This window comes from Chiloscyllium plagiosum, unplaced genomic scaffold, assembly GCF_037043375.1.
Source record: "Chiloscyllium plagiosum isolate Xiang-an unplaced genomic scaffold, Cpla_swu_hap1 HiC_scaffold_27, whole genome shotgun sequence".
Lineage (NCBI taxonomy): Eukaryota > Metazoa > Chordata > Chondrichthyes > Orectolobiformes > Hemiscylliidae > Chiloscyllium > Chiloscyllium plagiosum.
The window spans coordinates 10,718,588-10,735,524 of NW_028270165.1; the positions used below are offsets into that span (position 1 = coordinate 10,718,588).

At 47.0% G+C, this 16,937-nt stretch overlaps 1 protein-coding gene and 2 non-coding genes across 3 annotated transcripts in view; 2 read left to right on the forward strand and 1 right to left on the reverse strand.

The window, feature by feature from the left end:
* LOC148143086 (uncharacterized) overlaps positions 1-16,937 on the forward strand; it is a 260,306-nt gene that overhangs the window by 168,470 nt on the left and 74,899 nt on the right. The gene's annotated exons all lie outside the window — the stretch shown is intronic.
* On the reverse strand, positions 4,931-5,020 carry trnap-cgg (transfer RNA proline (anticodon CGG)). The gene is given in 2 exon segments: positions 4,931-4,966; positions 4,985-5,020. It is a non-coding gene; the product is annotated as a tRNA-Pro (tRNA).
* trnaw-cca (transfer RNA tryptophan (anticodon CCA)) lies at positions 9,889-9,960 on the forward strand. Its single transcript has one exon. It is a non-coding gene; the product is annotated as a tRNA-Trp (tRNA).

The following is a 16,937-nucleotide window of genomic DNA, read 5'->3' on the forward strand; positions in this document are numbered from 1 at the left end:
TTAACATGCTTTAATTATACCAGCCTCCACCACTTCCTAGTGAGAAAGGTGCCTGTAAAGTTCCTTTTTAAATATTTCCCCTCTTACATCACACCGATGCCCTCTAGTTTTAGACTCCCCCACTCTGGGGAAAAGATTTTGGCTGTTCACCCTATCCATGCTCCTTATGAACTTCTATAAAGTCATCCCTCAGCCCCCAATGATCCAGAGTAATCAGCCCCGGCCTATTCAGCCTCTCCATATAGATCAAACCCTCCAACTCTTGCAATAGCCTTGTAAATCTTTTCCAAATCCTTGCAAAGGTTCGTAACACTTTTCCTGTAGCAGAGAAACCAGAACCGAACACAGTATTCCAAAAGTGGCCTAATCAATGTCAGGTACAGCCGCAACATGACCTCCCAACATCTGTATTGAAATGCACTGACCTTTTAAAGCAAATATACCAAAAACCTTCTTTGCTATCCTGCCTACCTGCGACTCCACTATGAACCAACACTCGAAGGTATGTTTATTCAACAACACTCCCCATTAAATGTGTAGATCCTGCCCTGATCTGCCTTTCCAAAATCCATATTTCAAAATGGGGTCGAGAAACGTATAAGCCGTGATTGAATGGTGGAGCAGATCTGATGGGCTAAATGGCTTAATTTCTGCACCAATGTCGTATGGTCTCTTGCCGTCCTGGACACAGTGAGAGAATTGGAAGCAGGAATAGGTCATTTGTCTTTCCAGCTGGCACCAGTATTGAACAGTTCATAACTGGATATAAATATACCTGCATCTAGATGGAAAGGCTGGGTCTTTTTTCACTGGAGCATCAGAGGTTGAGAGGTGACCTTAGAGAGGATTATAAAATCATGAGAGGTATAGATGAGGTGAACGGCAGGTATTCTTTCCCTGGTGTGGGTGTTTCAAGATTAGGGAGCAAATTTTGAAGGTGAAGAAAGAAATATTTTAAAAAGAAATGAGGGGCACCTTTTTTTTAAAAGATAAAGAGTAGTTCGTGTGAGGAATCAATGTCCAGAGGAGTTGCTGGATGCAGGTACAGTTACAATGTTTAAAAGACATTTGGATAAGTACATGAATAGGAAAGGGTCGGAGAGATATGGGACAATCACTGGCAGGTGGGACCAGTTTAGTTTCAGAACACCGTCAGCATGGACTCGTTCGATTGTATGGTCTGTTTCTGTGCTGTATGACTCTGTAACTGTTCTGTACTGGTTTTAAAACCGTTTTCTTGCCGTTTCCCATAACTTCTTTGTTCTTCAAAGTCACATGAACTCAGCCTTGAATACATTCAATAACCGACCTAACTGCAGGAAGACATGCCCACTTCTGAACTCAATTCCTCTTGCTGATATACCACTTGCTTTGCTCATTGCTTGCTGCACTTTCTGACAACTGGCAGTGACTGGTGTAGAAGGACAGTAAGGCCCCTTTGTCTATCCACACATCACTCCTGATGAAGGGCTCGTGCCCGAAACGTCGATTCTCCTCCTCCTCAGTTGCTGCCTGACCGACTGTGGTTTTCCAGCGCCACAATATTCAACTCTGAACTCCAGCATCTCACTTTCGCCACATCTCAACATATCACCATTTAAACAATGCACCTCCTTTCTGCTATTTTTTCACACTACAAAGGCTATAACTTCACATTGTGATATTGCATTTTCCATGTGTTTGCAAGTTGACACACAGACCTGGATCAACTTTTCCAGAGTCTGGCCCCTCCCTCGGTTCACTCTTGAACCCCAGAATGAGAAAGTGGTGAGAAAAACACTGTTGTACTCACAAATGTTAGACAGAGGAAGGAAGTTACAGTCTGGGGTGAAGTTTAACCTTATGCAGAGAGAAAAGAACAGCAGCAGCTTCAGAGTTCATGGTCCAACCTCCGCATTTCCACAATGGCCGGCTCTGATTGGCAGGAGGACCAGACTCCTTCCGGTCCTCCAAGGTTCTCCATTGCTCCATGGAAAGGAGCTCGCTCGCCGTTTCTGTGGACACCCAAGAGTATGCGCAGTGCTTGCTGACACCGCTGAGCATGCTCAGTGTGCAGGAATTTGTTGCAAATTTTAAAGTTAAAAATCACAAAGCACCTGGTGATAGTCCAACAGACTTATTTGGAGGCACTAGCTTTCGGAGCCCTGCGCCTTCATCAGCTGATTGTAGAGTATAACATCGTAAGACACAGAATTTATGATCTTACGATCTTATATTCCACAACCACCTGATGAAGTAGCAGCGCTCCGAAAGCTAGTGCTTCCAAACAAGCCTATTGGACTGTAACCTGGAGTTGTGTGATTTTTAACTTCGTACACCTTAGTCCAACACGGGCACCTCCCGATCATGACAAATATTAAGCGTCCAAATGCTGGAAAATTATGATTTTATTTCTTTTGCATTTTGTCTGTCTGCTCAACGTTTCTGTCTTTTCCCTAGGTAAGAGGTATTCCAAAACTAGAGGGTAAAGGTTTAGGGTGTGGGGGAAAGATTTTAAAAGATCTAAAAGACGAGGAATAGAACATTCACCCCTTACTGGGCGAAAGTGAGGACTGCAGATGCTGGAGATTAGGGTCGAGAGTGTGGTGCTGGAAAAGCACAGCAGGTCAGGGAGCATCCGAGGAGCAGTACACTCGACGTTTCGGGCAAAACCCTTCGTCAGGAAATAGCCATGGGGAACTGCAGGGCTGTAGCCTAAACGAGTGAGTCTCAGTGGGATGCTGTTGGGAAGGTCGGTGTGAATGGCCTGTAGAGATGATATGATTCCACTGCCTTAGCCATGCGTCTTTTGAGAAATGTGGGAGGAGTGGGTTCCAGTTCGTGGGACACTGACACGAGTCCTGGAGAAGGTGGCATTTGTGCTGTCTCTATCTTCACATTCTGCCCCCCTGTCCATTTTCTCCCCATCCACTGCCCCCTGCCTATTCTCTCTCCTCATACTGCACCCTCTATTCTCTCCCCCAAACCTCTGAACCCCAGTCTGTTCCCCTGTCCATTTTCCTCCCTTCTCCGCCACCACCAGCGACCCCTTCACCCACCCACCCCACCCCCACAATCGTCCTTTCTCGTGCCTCAGCCCTCTTTGATCGCTGTATGAAGTTTTTCTCAGGGAAGAGAGAGAATGGATGGTGATGACTTTATCTGGGAAACACGGCATGTGAGAAATAGCTGATTTTTAAAATTGAGAATAACTAAAACCAAATATTCAGAAACTTCGTTACAGTCGGGAAGAATGTTATTTTTTTTCAAAAAAAAGCTGCACAAATCTTTCTGAAACTTGCATTGATGTATGTGCAGTTAGGCCACAACAAAGGACCGGCTGTAAGGAGTGAATGAGTGAATAAAAGACAAGTCCAACATTGCCCTCGAGGAGAAGGTGAAAACTGCTGATGCTGGCGATCAGAGTCGAGAGTGTGGTGTTGGAAAAGCACAGCAGGTCCGGCAGCATCCAAGGAGCAGGAGAATCGACGTTTCGTGCATAAGCACTTGGCACTCGGCCATCGCTCCTTCAACCCCGCTGTGATGGCGCGTGAACTCGCTGGTGCCTCCGCAGGTGGGAGGAGCAGGTGAATCCCTTCCGGCACATACAGCAGGTGAACGGCCTCTCTCCAGGTGGACCCGCTGGTGGGTCAGCAGTGCAGCTGACTGAGTGAAACCCCTCCCGCACATGGGGCACGTGAATGGCTTCTCTCCCTTGTGGACTCACTCATGCGTCTGCAGATGGCAGATCCGACTGAAGCCCTTCCGACACACTGAGCAGGTGAATGGCCTCACCCGCTGTGAATGCGTCTGTGGGTTTCCAGCAAGGATGGGGAAGGGAATCCATTCCCACAGACCCCACATTTCCAACGTTTCCCCTTTGGAGGGAGCTTTCCTTGTGTTGCTCTGGGATTGAAATTACAAACAGAACGGGTACATAGTCTTTCTCACCTTGAGGGGTAAGACTTTGATTCCTCCAAGCTGAGTAAATGGTTTGAAGCACTTTTCACAGTCAGCGCACTGAATCTCCCTCACTCGGTGTCTCAGTATTCTTCCTGCCACAGGACTGTCCAAAATCTCTCAAACAAACAAAAGCAAACATGCCTTCTTGATTGGAATGGCTGCTGATATTCAAGTCCCAGTGAATCAAGTGGCTCTGTCAGAAGTTGATGTATCATTTGTTTTCAGATTTCTTTCTGCATGTCATCCTGCAAAGAAAAATCACAAAAAAGTGATCACTGTCAGTACAGTTAATGAACATAACATTGATGGCAATTCCTGTAGATTGCGAGATGTCTGCTGATCACATATTATCCAGGCCACAGAAACCTGAAAACCCTCATGCAGCCAGATCGGCTTAGCTGTGCATGGAGGAAAACTTCATTTCAGTGACAATAACATGGAACAAACTGCCTACAAAGATGCTGGAAATGGAGCTGAATCAAGGATATGAAAATGAAATGTTAAGGCTGCTTGAGAAAAGGAAGGCAGTAAAATTGCTGAATGACTTCCTGCTGACCTATTAAATAAAACATTATGACAAAAAAAGGACGTAACTCCATTACTACATTAGAAGGTGAATAATAATTACAAAGAAACTTTTACAACAGTCAACAATATCAGATATACACCATATAGAACAAAGAAAGTTTACAGCTCAGGAACAGGCCCTTCAAGCTTGAGCCGATCCAAATGTACTGTCTAAACCTGTCGGTCAATTCCGAAGGATCTGTATCCCTCTACTCCCCACCCATTCATGCATTTACCCAGACGCATTTTAAATGATTCTGCCGTGCCTGCCTCTGCTGGCAACGCGTTCCAAACTCCCACCAACCTCTGTGTGAAGTCAAGCACGTATTCTCTTTGAATAAGTGCTGCCCTTGCCGCGTTCATAAGCTGCTTTTTGAAAGTATTGACTGGCCGTTTTTGCACAAGGCAGTGTAAGAAACAAGGGCTCGTCCGGGATTTGAACCCGGGATCTCTCGCATGCCCACGCAGCAGAAGGCCCGAAGCGAGAATCATACCCCTAGACTAACGAGCCACAGGCCCAGGTAGTCCTCCATTTTTCGAGCAATGTGCCAATCCCTTAAATGCTGCTCAGTTCCTTGAGAATCTAACCTTTTAGTTGTGAACATGAGGAAAGGAGCAATCCTTTTCTAGGGTGCAAACTGTATACGTGCCAAACTGAGGGAATACACAAGGAAAATAGCTTTAAGAGAGATAGAAAGTATTTGAGCACCTTTGGAGTGTCTGCTCCCTCCCTGGATTCACTCCAGTTGCTACAAGTGAACAGTGTTTCACCCACCCCTACCTCCCCTTCCCCCTCGCTGCTGGAGGATGGTATATGGAAAGGGGGAGACATTGCTTTACCCCCAGATGTTGCCCAGAGGGAGGGAGTTTCACTCTGAAACTGACAGGGCTGCATCCGCATTGTGACGTCAACAATGGAGGGCGGGCCGGACAGCTGTCCTGCAGTTAAGGCACGTGTGGAGGGGAGGACACTTTGCAAATCCCACTCTCCTCCAAGTCTATGCAGTTTGAGTTCAAGCAAAGCAAGGGGTTTAAATATACTATAGAAAACCTCCTTTGTGCCGTGGGAAAACTCCGGCCGCGAGAAATGCAGTGTTACAGATTCAAAGTAACAGAAGCAGAGTAGACCATTTGGTCAAGCCTGCTCCGTCATTCATTAAGATCACAGCTCCACCAACCTGCACTATCCCGACTACCCTTAATTCCCCTACCATGCAAAAACCGATCCAACTGCGTCTTCAATAAACTTCATGAAGCTGTCTCAACTGCTCTCTTGGGCAGAGAATCCCATGGAGTCTCACAGAGTGACACAGATGTACAGCACGGAACAGACCCTTCGGCCCAGCTCATCCATGCAGCCCAGATATCCTAACCTAATCTAGTCCCATTTGCCAGCACTTGGCCCAAATCCCCATAAAACCTTCCTACCCTCCAATCTCCAACCCTGGCAACATCCCTGTAAATCTTTTCTACACATTTTCTAGTTTCACAACATCTTTCCGATAGGAAGCAGACCAAAATTACATGCAATATTCCAAACGTGGCCTGACCAATGTTCTGTACATTGGCAACATGAGCTCCCAACATCTATCCTCGATGCTCTGACCAACAAAGGAAAGCACACCAAACGCCTTCTTTACTATCCAATCTGCCTGCGTCTCTACTTCTAAGGAACTATCAACCTGAACTCCAAGGTCTCTTTGTTCAGCAACACTTCCAAGGAACTTACCATTAAGTGTAAAAGTCCTGCTCTGATTTGATTTTCCAAAATGCAGCACCTCATATTTATCTACATTAACCTCCAACTGCCATTCCTCAGCCCATTGGCCCTTCTGATCAAGGTCCCGTTGTAATCTGAGGTAACCTTCTTTACTGTCCACTACACCTCCAATTTTGGTGTCATCTACAAACTTGCTAACTATACCTCCTCCGTTTACATACAAATCATTTATATAAATGACAAAAAGTAGCGGACCCAGCATCAATCCTTGTGATACACCATTGGTCACAGGCCTTCAGTCTGAAAAGCAACCTCCATCACCACTCTCTGTCTTCTTCCTTCTAGCCAGTTCTGTATCCAAATGGCTAGTTGTCCCTGCATGCCATGAGATTAAACCTTGCTCACCAGTCTCCCATGAGGAACCTTGATGATCGCCTTCCTGAAGACCATATAGATCACGTCCATCGCTCTGCCCTCATCAATCCACTTTGTTACTTCTTCAAAAAACCCAATCATGTTCATGAGACATGATTTCCCAAGCATAAAGCCATGCTGACTATCCCTAATCAATTTTTGCCTTTCCAAATACATGTAAATCCTGTCTCTTAGGATTCTCTCCAAAACGTTGCCCATCACGGATGTCAGGTTCACTGGTCTATAGTTCCCTGGCTTTTCCTTACCACCTTTCTTAAATAGTGGCACCACGTTAGCCACCCTCTAGCCTTCTGGCACCTCACCTGTGACTATTGATGATACAAATATCTCAGTAAGAGGCCCAGCAATCACTTCCCCAGTTTCCCATAGAGTTCTAGGGTACTCCTGATCAGGTCCTTGGGATTTATCCACTTTTATGCATATCAAGATATCCAGCAATTTCTCATCTGTAATATGGGCATTTTTTCAACATGTCACCATCTACTTTCTCACATTCTAGATCTTCCATGCCCTTCTCCACAGTAAACACTGATGCACAATATCCGTTCAGTATCTCGCCCCACCCCCCCCCCCCCCCCCCACCCCACCCACCCCCCATCTACTGCAGTTCCACACAAAGGCCGCCTTGCTGATCTTTGACGGGCCCTATTCTCTCCCTTGTTATCCTTTTGTCCTTAATGTATTTATAAAAATCCTTTGGGTTATCCATGACTATTTGCCAAAGCTATCTCATGTCCCCTTTTTTGCCCTCATGATTTCCCTCTTAAGTATGCTCGTACTGCCTTTATACTCTAAGGATTCACTCGATCTCTCTGCCGATACCTGATATATACATCCTTCTTTATCTTAACCAAAATCTCATTTTCTCTAGTCATCCAGCATTCCCCAACCTACCAGCCTTTCCTTTCACCCGAACAGGAATACACTCAGATGAAGGAGCGTCGCTCAGAAAGCTAGTGTGCTTCCAAGTAAACCTGTTGGACTATAACCTGGTGTGGTGTGATTTTTTAACTTTGTACTCCCCAGTCCAACACCGACATCTCCGAATCAGGAATATACTGTGTCTGAACTCTTGTTATCTCATATTTGAAGCCTTCCCATTTTCCAGCAGTCCTTTAACCTGCGAACATCTGCCCCCAATCAGCTTTTGAAAGATCTTGCCTAATACCTGAGTCTTCCTCCAATTTAGAACTACAACTTTTAGATCTGATATATTATTTTCAATCACTGTTCTAAAGTTAATAGAATTATGGTTTACCCTTAGGTTTTGCATCCTCGCCAGTATGTACATCCACATTGTGAATTAGTAAATAGAACATAGAACATAGAAGAATACAGCGCAGTACAGGCCCTTTGGCCCTCGATGTTGCGCCGATCCAAGCCCACCTAACCTACACTAACCCACTATCCTCCATATACCTATCCAATGCCTGCTTAAATGCCCATAAAGAGGGAGAGTCCACCACTGCTACTGGCAGGGCATTCCATGAACTTACGACTCGCTGAGTGAAGAACCTACCCCTAACTTCAGTCCTATATCTACCCCCCCTTAATTTAAAGCTATGCCCCCTTGTAATACCCGACTCCATACGCGGGAAAAGGTTCACACTGTCAACCCTATCTAACCCCCTAATCATCTTGTACACCTCAATCAAGTCACCCCTAAACCTTCTTTTCTCTAATGAAAACAGCCCCAAGTGTCTCAGTCTTTCCTCATACGATCTTCCTTTCATACCAGGCAACATCCTGGTAAACCTCCTCTGCACCCGTTCCAGTGCCTCCACATCCTTCCTATAGTATGGCGACCAAAACTGCACACAATATTCCAGATGCGGCCGCACCAGAGTCTTATACAACTGCATCATGACCTCAGGACTCCGGAACTCAATTCCTCTACCAATAAAAGCCAGTACGCCATATGCCTTCCTCACCGCACTATTTACCTGGGTGGCAACTTTCAGAGATCTGTGTACCTAGACACCAAGATCCCTCTGCTCATCCACACTACCAAGTATCCGACCATTAGCCCAGTACCCCATCTTTTTGTTATTCTTCCCAAAGTGAATCACCTCACACTTAGCTACATTGAATTCCATTTGCCACCTTTCTGCCCAGCTCTGCAGCTTCTCTATATCCTGCTGTAACCTGCCACATCCTTCCTCACTGTCAACAACTCCTCCGACTTTCGTATCATAAATGTCCTTGTACACACTTAACAAATTCCTCTATTTGGCAGATAGGAAAATGGGCAGGAGTTATACCTTGGGTCCACTCTTCCTTCATTCCCACCAAGCCTAACCCCATTCCCACCCCAATAGTCCAACGGCACTTTCCCCTGCAACTGCCGAATGTGTGACACCAGCCCATTTACCTGCTCCCTCCTCTCTATCCAAGGGTCCAAACTTACCTTCCAGGTGAAGCAGCACTTGACCTGCACTTCCCACAACCCAGTCGACTGCAGTTGCTGCTCATAATGTGGTCTCAACTACATTGGGGAAAACGAAGCATAAACTGGGTGACTGCCGCACAGAACATCTACGTTCTACCTGCAAAAAAGACCCTGAGCTTCCAGTTGCCTGCCAATTCCACACCCCACCCTGTTCCTGGCCAACATCTTTGTCTCAGGTTTGCTGTAGTGTTCCAGCGAAGCTCAGCACCAGCAGAACGAAGAGCACCGAATATTACACTTGGGGAGCATACATCCCTCCGGTCCCAATATCGAATTCAATAATTCTCGGGCCTGAAATGCATAGTATCCTCGTCCCTTCCACACACACCAAGCCTTGTTATCACATAGTCTGTCATTACACACTACCTATTCTTAGCCACGAACAGTCTCCATTCACCCTCCCATGCAGATCGTTATCAACTCCCTTTCCTGTCCAACAGTTCTTCCCTCGCTTTGGGCTCTGTCCTGATCTATCATTTACTGCATCCGCCTTCCTCCCACAATATCTTCTGCATATAAACCAACGTTTTCCCAATCACCATCAGTTCTGTGGAAGGGTCACCGGCAACTTCTGTTTTTTGTTTCAGATATGCAGCATCCACAGTTCTTTCACCTTTTTATTGAGATAGAGTTGGAACTTACTTCGAGAGACAGAAGGAGAGGGGGCAGAGACAGAACACACATGAACTGTTGATCTCCGTTGTTACTCATAAGGTAAAATCATTGCAGTGCGATCGCTTCCCTTGAGCATGAATAGAAGGCACGGGCGATCTGTGAGTTTGTAGCGCAACGGTAGCGCGTCTGACTCCAGATCAGAAGGTTGCGTGTTCGAATCACGTCAGGCTCACTGACGTCAAATTCTTACATTTCAAATCAAGAAAGGAGCAGGTTCACTCTCGATATCTGTTGAGCCAAATCTTCTTTGCGGAAATTTTCGATCACACGTGAAGCTTTGCTGTCTGTTTGATTTGTGAACACTGTGTCAGGGAGGTGGTGTGCCCCTTGTCTGGGTAAATGCTCAGCTCCCCCAGTTCATCACGGGATTTAAACACAGCCGCCTCCCTCTGGGCAGCCGCTTCGTTTAGTTGGTGACAGCGCGGTGTGAATAACGTAATACCGACAGTTTTACAACATAATCCAGAGACTCCCAGCTTTATGTTTCAATCTATCAGGAGAGTGTTAGCGAGTTCAGATAGAAATGTTTCCCACCAACTGCAAATCCTTTCTTTCACTGGACACAGTTAAAATTATCTTTATTCAACAGGAGAAGCAGAAACTCTAGTCTGACGGCCTCTCTCCACATTAACGGTGAGCCTGAATTTTATAAACGGTGTCAGTAAAATCCAGTGGCGGACACTGATTTGGTTCAATCGATTTTTTTGCCAAGTGTAATTCACAGAGAGGATGCTGCTGTGTGAAACAGCGTGGGGAATTACTGCAGGGCCTCCTGCGCATGGGACACACCGCAACTGATGTGTTTCACCTTCACCAGGCTCAACACAATATGTAAATAAGTGTCTCATTTTGTCGCCTTCTCCCTGTAAATCTGCATATTGTCACATTGAACATGCCCACCGAATTCCCTTTTGTGTCCATTGAATCTGCCTCTTTGTCACTGTCAGACTGCGACTTACTGACCCCACTCCCTGTGCAAAAACGGTCTTCCTAATGTCACTTTTACTTATTTTCCTGATGACTTTAAATCTCTGCCAAATCATTCTCGATCCTTTCAGGCCTGGGAACATTTTCACGGCATTATTTCCTCTGTCTAAAACCCTCATGACGTGGAAAACTTCAATCAGACCAGCTTTCAGCCCTCTGTTCTCCAAAGAGAGCTGCCCCAAACTTTCCAATCTCCCTTCATTGCTGACATTCCTCAGGACGGTACCATTCACGTTAACTTGTTCAGAGCTGTCTGTAATCACTTCACTTCCCCGCTTCCTGAAGTGTCACCCTCAGAATTGAGCGTAATACAGGTGGAGGATTCATTCAGACTCGGATTGCGCGGGCGAAAAATCTGCAATATTTGGTCTCACTTTGAACAAGTGTTTCCCTTCGCCGTGTTCACTGCAATGGCAGCTCTGCGCCGTCCCTAATTCAGGCAGTCCGATCTTATTTAACGAAGCGGCTTTTTGAGAAAATTCATCAGGTATTTTTGCTCAGGTCAATTTAAGGAATGATGGTTCGCCTGGGATTGGAACCCGGGAATTCTCACACGGCTGCATATGCTCGAAGACCCAAAGCTAGAATCATATCCCAGACTAACGAGCCACCAGCCATGGGTGCAGCCACCTCCGGAAGCAGCTGAGACTTGCTCAGTACGAAATACATTGTGCATTGCTCACAGAATTGCAAGTAAGGAAGAGTTTCAAGAACATCTGCTTCTCAATCTGTCTCCCTGCTCCTAGGACGCTGCTGTTTGTCCCGTCCCCAGGGACCGGGCTCTCTCCACTGGTGGATAATTGAAGGATTTCGTTTCTACTTGCAAGCTGTGCTGGTGGAAGGCAGAGCCCATTCACTCTTCTGCTGTCTCACACTATTACGTGATGCAGGATAAGTCAGTTACAGTTATGCGTAGGAAATGGGCAACTTTGAACTTGTTCCAAAGGTCTTGTTAACGGAGAGATAGAAAGATGCTATGCTGTCGGGACAGAGAGAAATGGACACCGGAGACTCTTCCCTCAGGTAAATTGATATGAGTGCATTTTTGTGCAGCCTGCTTGGTGTTCAGAATTTGTCTTGACACAGCAATCCTGCAGAAAGTCTTTTATTACACGGCTGTTGGTTTCTTTACTGCAGGAAATGGACAAAAACAGCAAGTCATGTGTTTCAACTTCACCGGTTCATTGCCATCTGAGAGAAGAGGTTTCACACGAGATCAGGACACACCGACAGAGAACACGACAAGACAACTCAGAGCTCCACAAGGGTGCCAGCGCAACTGTGTTTGACTTGTGTTTCGATGTGACATATCCAGCTCAGATACTCTAAGTTTTGGGAAGCAAATGACTTGGAAAGGAAAAGGATAGAGCGCCAGGAGAGACATTCAGGAAGTCGTTTGAAAGGCAAGATGCTGGACAGGATACCATCACAAAGGAAAGTCGCTCCAGGAGACACTGAACAATAGCAGAGGATGGTTTCGATCCATCGACCTCTGAGTTATGGGCCCAGCACGCTCCCGCTGCACGACTCGGCACCCAAGCACAGCAACGTTTTCCACAGCCCCCCTCAGCCTTTCGTTTGGCGCGTGGCATGCACGTTCGAGACTGATGTCAAAGTTCTCCACTGCTGTCGCCTTATATGGTGTTGCGCAGACGTATGGAGGCTGTGTAAATATAAACTTTTTCTAACTTCCCACATTCTGTTGGTCAAACTGTGATTTCACTCTGAATAGACGCCGTGCGGCACAGCTTCGCTCTGCTTGGGTCGACACAGTAAGTAAACGTGGGTCTCTATTCGTATCATTCTCTTGCTTTCTCCATGTAATTCTGCACATTGTTACTTTAAACATGACCACGGAATTCCCGTTCGCGTCTAATGAATCTGCCTCTTTGTCCGTGTCAGTTAGGGATTTACTGACCCCAACCACGTTCTTCCTAATGTCACTTTTGGTTTATTTCCTCATGACTTTAAAACGCTGCCGAATCTTTCAGGCGTGGGAGCATGTTGACTCAATTACTTTCTCTGTCTCGACTTCGCAAGCTTCAATCGGGCCAGATTTCAAACATCTGTTCTCCGAAGAGAGCTGTCCCAAATTTCCAAACGACCCTCATCGCTGACAGCCCTCAAACACCGCACCACTCACGTCAACCGATTCAACGCGATCTCCAATCATTTCACTTCGCTGCTTTCTGTCCCATTGGTTCTCCAGGGAGCCCAAGGTGCTTTTTGAGAAAATGAAGCAGGCACTTTCGCACAAATCATGAAACGCGGGCTCGTCCGGGAATTGAACTGGGGATCTCTCGCACGGCCGCGTCGACGAAGACCCAAAGCGAGAATCATACCCCTAGACCAACGAGCCACACCGCCGAGTTGCCTGTGGCCCCGCTCTACCTCTTGAACCAGCTGAGTCTTGCTCAGAGTGAAGTATAGTTGACATTGAACAGGCTGGAGCTGTTTTCTCTGGAACGTCGGAGGCTGAAGGGTGACTTTATGGAGGTTTACAAAATTATGAGGGGCATGGATAGGATAAATAGGCAAAGTATTTTCCCTGGGGTCGGAGAGTCAAGAACGAGAGGGCAGAGATTTAGGGTGAGAGGGGAAAGATATAAAAGAGACCTAAGGGGCAACTTTTTCACGCAGAGGGTGGTGCGTGCATGGAATGAGCTGCCAGAGAAAGTGGCGGAGGCTGGTACAATTGCAACATTTAAGAGGCTTTTGGATGGATATATGAATAGGAAGGGTTTGGAGGGATATGGGCCGGGTGCTGGCAGGTGGGGCTAGATTGGGTTGGGATATCTGATTGGCATGGATGGGTTGGACCGAAGGGTCTGTTTCCATGCTGTACATCTCTATGACTCTATGAACAGCTGCTTCTCATTCTGTCTCTCTGCTGCCGTTCGCCCGTCCCCAGGAACCAGGCCCTCTCTACTGGCAGAAAATTAAACCGTTTTCTTACTAAACTTTTCTCTGACACCGGAGTGACCAGTGACAAGCATTGCCCTCCTCAACATAGGGTACAGAGAACAGGAGAAGACCCCGCAGACCTCCACGAGTGTGTCATCTCAACTGTGCACATTGGGCCTGTGCATCAATGTGAAATATTTACGTCGAAGTTTTTTCGGAAGCAGATGAGAAGGCGAGATGCACAACAGTGCGCCGTTATACGGGAAAGCTGCTAAAGACGACATTGAGTGAATAGGAAAGATGGTTTCCCTTCTGGGTTATGCTCCCATCACGCACCGGCAGACATATCGCCGACAAGCAAATATTAACTCTGTCTAAATTGCCACATTCTGTTTTCACGAACCGTGACTTCACTCAGAAGCACAATTTACCCGCTCCCTCCTGAATATCCTTCCAGGCTCCAACATACCTTCCAGGTGAAAGCAGCACATTACCTGCACATTTGCCGCAACCTAGTCTACTGCATTCGCTGCTCACAGTGTCGTTTCCCCAACGGAGCATGAAGTATAAACTGGATGACTGCTTCGCAGAACATCTCGGTTCTGCCCGCAAATAAAGGTCATGAGCTTCTGCTTTCCTGCCACTTTAACACGCCACCCTGTTCTCTGGTCAACATCTCTGTCTCAGGCTTGCAGCAGTGTTCCAGCAAAGCCCAGCTCCAGATGGAAGAACAACGCCTCATCATCCACTTCAAAACCCTACAGCCCTCCGGTCTTCAAAATCGAGTTGCATGATTTTAGGGCCTGAAATACCCCATGTCCTTGACCCCTACCACACACATAACAGCCCTTGTTATCACATAATCTGCTACGACACACTACTTATTGTTAGCCACTAACGGTCTCCATTAACAGTTATTCACCGTCCCACACGGATCGTTATTCACTCCTTTGTCCCTCCTATTGTTCTCTCTCTCTGAGTTGGCGGGAAAGAGAGCAATGTACACTGGAGACTCTGAGCCAGCTGAAATTTGCTCAGTGTGAAATACATTCCACTTTGCTCCAAGAATTGCAAGCAGCAAAGAGTTTCCAGAACATCTGCTTGTCATTCTGTCCCCGGGATGCGGTTTCTGACATGCGGATCGTCTTGTCATACACGTCGGAACCGGCGTGGTGCACGACTGCAGGGAAGGCACGAAACCACAAGGTATGCGTTTCAACTTTATCAGCTCATTGGCATCTAGGAGAAGTGGGTTTGCGATTCAGTTCATAGGAAACCGACGATGAACAGGAGAAGACCACTCAGACCTCCAAAAACACGTTACTTGAACGGTGTGAGTTTCGCGACAGTATCGGTATGATATGGGGCATTCAAACACTCAGGAAGTCTGAATGCTGAACAGAGTACCAACACAAAGGAAAGTCGCTCAAGGAGACAGTGAACAATAGCGGAGGATGGTTTCAATCCATCGACCTCTGAGTTATGGGCCCAGCCCGCTCCCGCTGCGCCACTCTGCACGCTCTTCCACAGGTCCCCTCAGCCTTTCGTCTGGCGCGTGGCATGCACGTTCGAGACTGATGTCAAAGATCTCCACTGCTGTCGTCTTATATGGTGTTGCGCAGACGTATGCAGGCTGTGTAAATATAAACTTTTTCTCACTTCCCACATTCTGTTGGTCGAACTGTGATTTCACTCTGAATAGACGCCATGCGGCCCAGCTTCGCTCTGCTGGGTCGACACAGTAAGTAAACGTGGGTCTCTATTCGTAGCATTCTCTTGCCTTCTCCATGTAATTTTGCACATTGTTACTTTAAACATGACCAGCGAATTCCCGTTTGTGTCTAATGAATCTGCCTCTTTGTCAGTGTCAGTTAGGGATTTACTGACCCCAACCACCACTCCCTGTACGAAAGCATTCTTCCTAATGTCACTTTTGGTTTATTTCCTCATGACTTTAAAACTCTGCCGATCCTTTCAGGCGTGGGAGCATTTTGACTACATTACTTTCTCTGTCTCGAGTTCGCATGACTTGGAAAGCTTCAATCGGGCCAGATTTTGAAACTTCTGTTCTCCGAAGAGAGCTGTCCCAAATTTCCTATCGACCCTCATCGCTGACAGCCCTCAAACACCGCACCACTCACGTCAACCTATTCAACGGTATCGCCAATCATTTCACTTCGCTGCTTTCTGTCCGATTGGTACGCCAGGGAGCCCAACCTCGTTTAACGTAGGTGCTTTTTGAGAAAATTAAGCAGGCACTTTTGCACGAGTCACGAAACGCGGGTTCATCCGGGATCTCTCGCACGTCCACGTCGACGAAGACCCAAAGCGAGAATCATACCCCTCGACCAACGAGCCACACCGCCGAGCTGCCTGCGGCCCCGCTCTACCTCTTGAACCAGCTGAGTCTTGCTCAAAGTGAAGTATAGTTGACATTGAACAGGCTGGAGCTGTTTTCTCTGGAACGTCGGAGGCTGAAGGGTGACTTTATGGAGGTTTACAAAATTATGAGGGGCATGGATAGGATAAATAGGCAAAGTATTTTCCCTGGGGTCGGAGAGTCAAGAACGAGAGGGCAGAGATTTAGGGTGAGAGGGGAAAGATATAAAAGAGACCTAAGGGGCAACTTTTTCACGCAGAGGGTGGTGCGTGCATGGAATGAGCTGCCAGAGAAAGTGGCGGAGGCTGGTACAATTGCAACATTTAAGAGGCGCTTGGATGGATATATGAATAGGAAGGGTTTGGAGGGATATGGGCCGGGTGCTGGCTGGTGGGACTAGATTGGGGTGGGATATCTGATCAGCATGGATGGGTTGGACCGAAAGGTCTGTTTCCACGCTGTACATCTCTATGACTCTATGAACAGCTGTTTCTCATTCTGTCTCTCTGCTGCCGTTTGCCCGTCCCCAGGAACCGGGCCCTCTCCATTGGCAGAAAATTAAACCGTTTTCTTTCTAAACTTTTCTCTGACACCGGAGTGACCAGTGACAAGCATTGCCCTCCTCAACATAGGGTACAGAGAACAGGAGAAGACCCCGCAGACCTCCACGAGTGTGTCATCTCAACTGTGCACATTGGGCCTGTGCATCAATGTGAAATATTTACGTCGAAGTTTTTTGGGAAGCAGATGAGAAGGCGAGGTGCACAACAGTGCGCCGTTATACGGGAAAGCTGCTAAAGACGACACTGAGTGAAGAGGAAAGATGGTTTCCCATTCTGGGTTATGCACCCATCACGCACCGGCAGACATATCGCCGA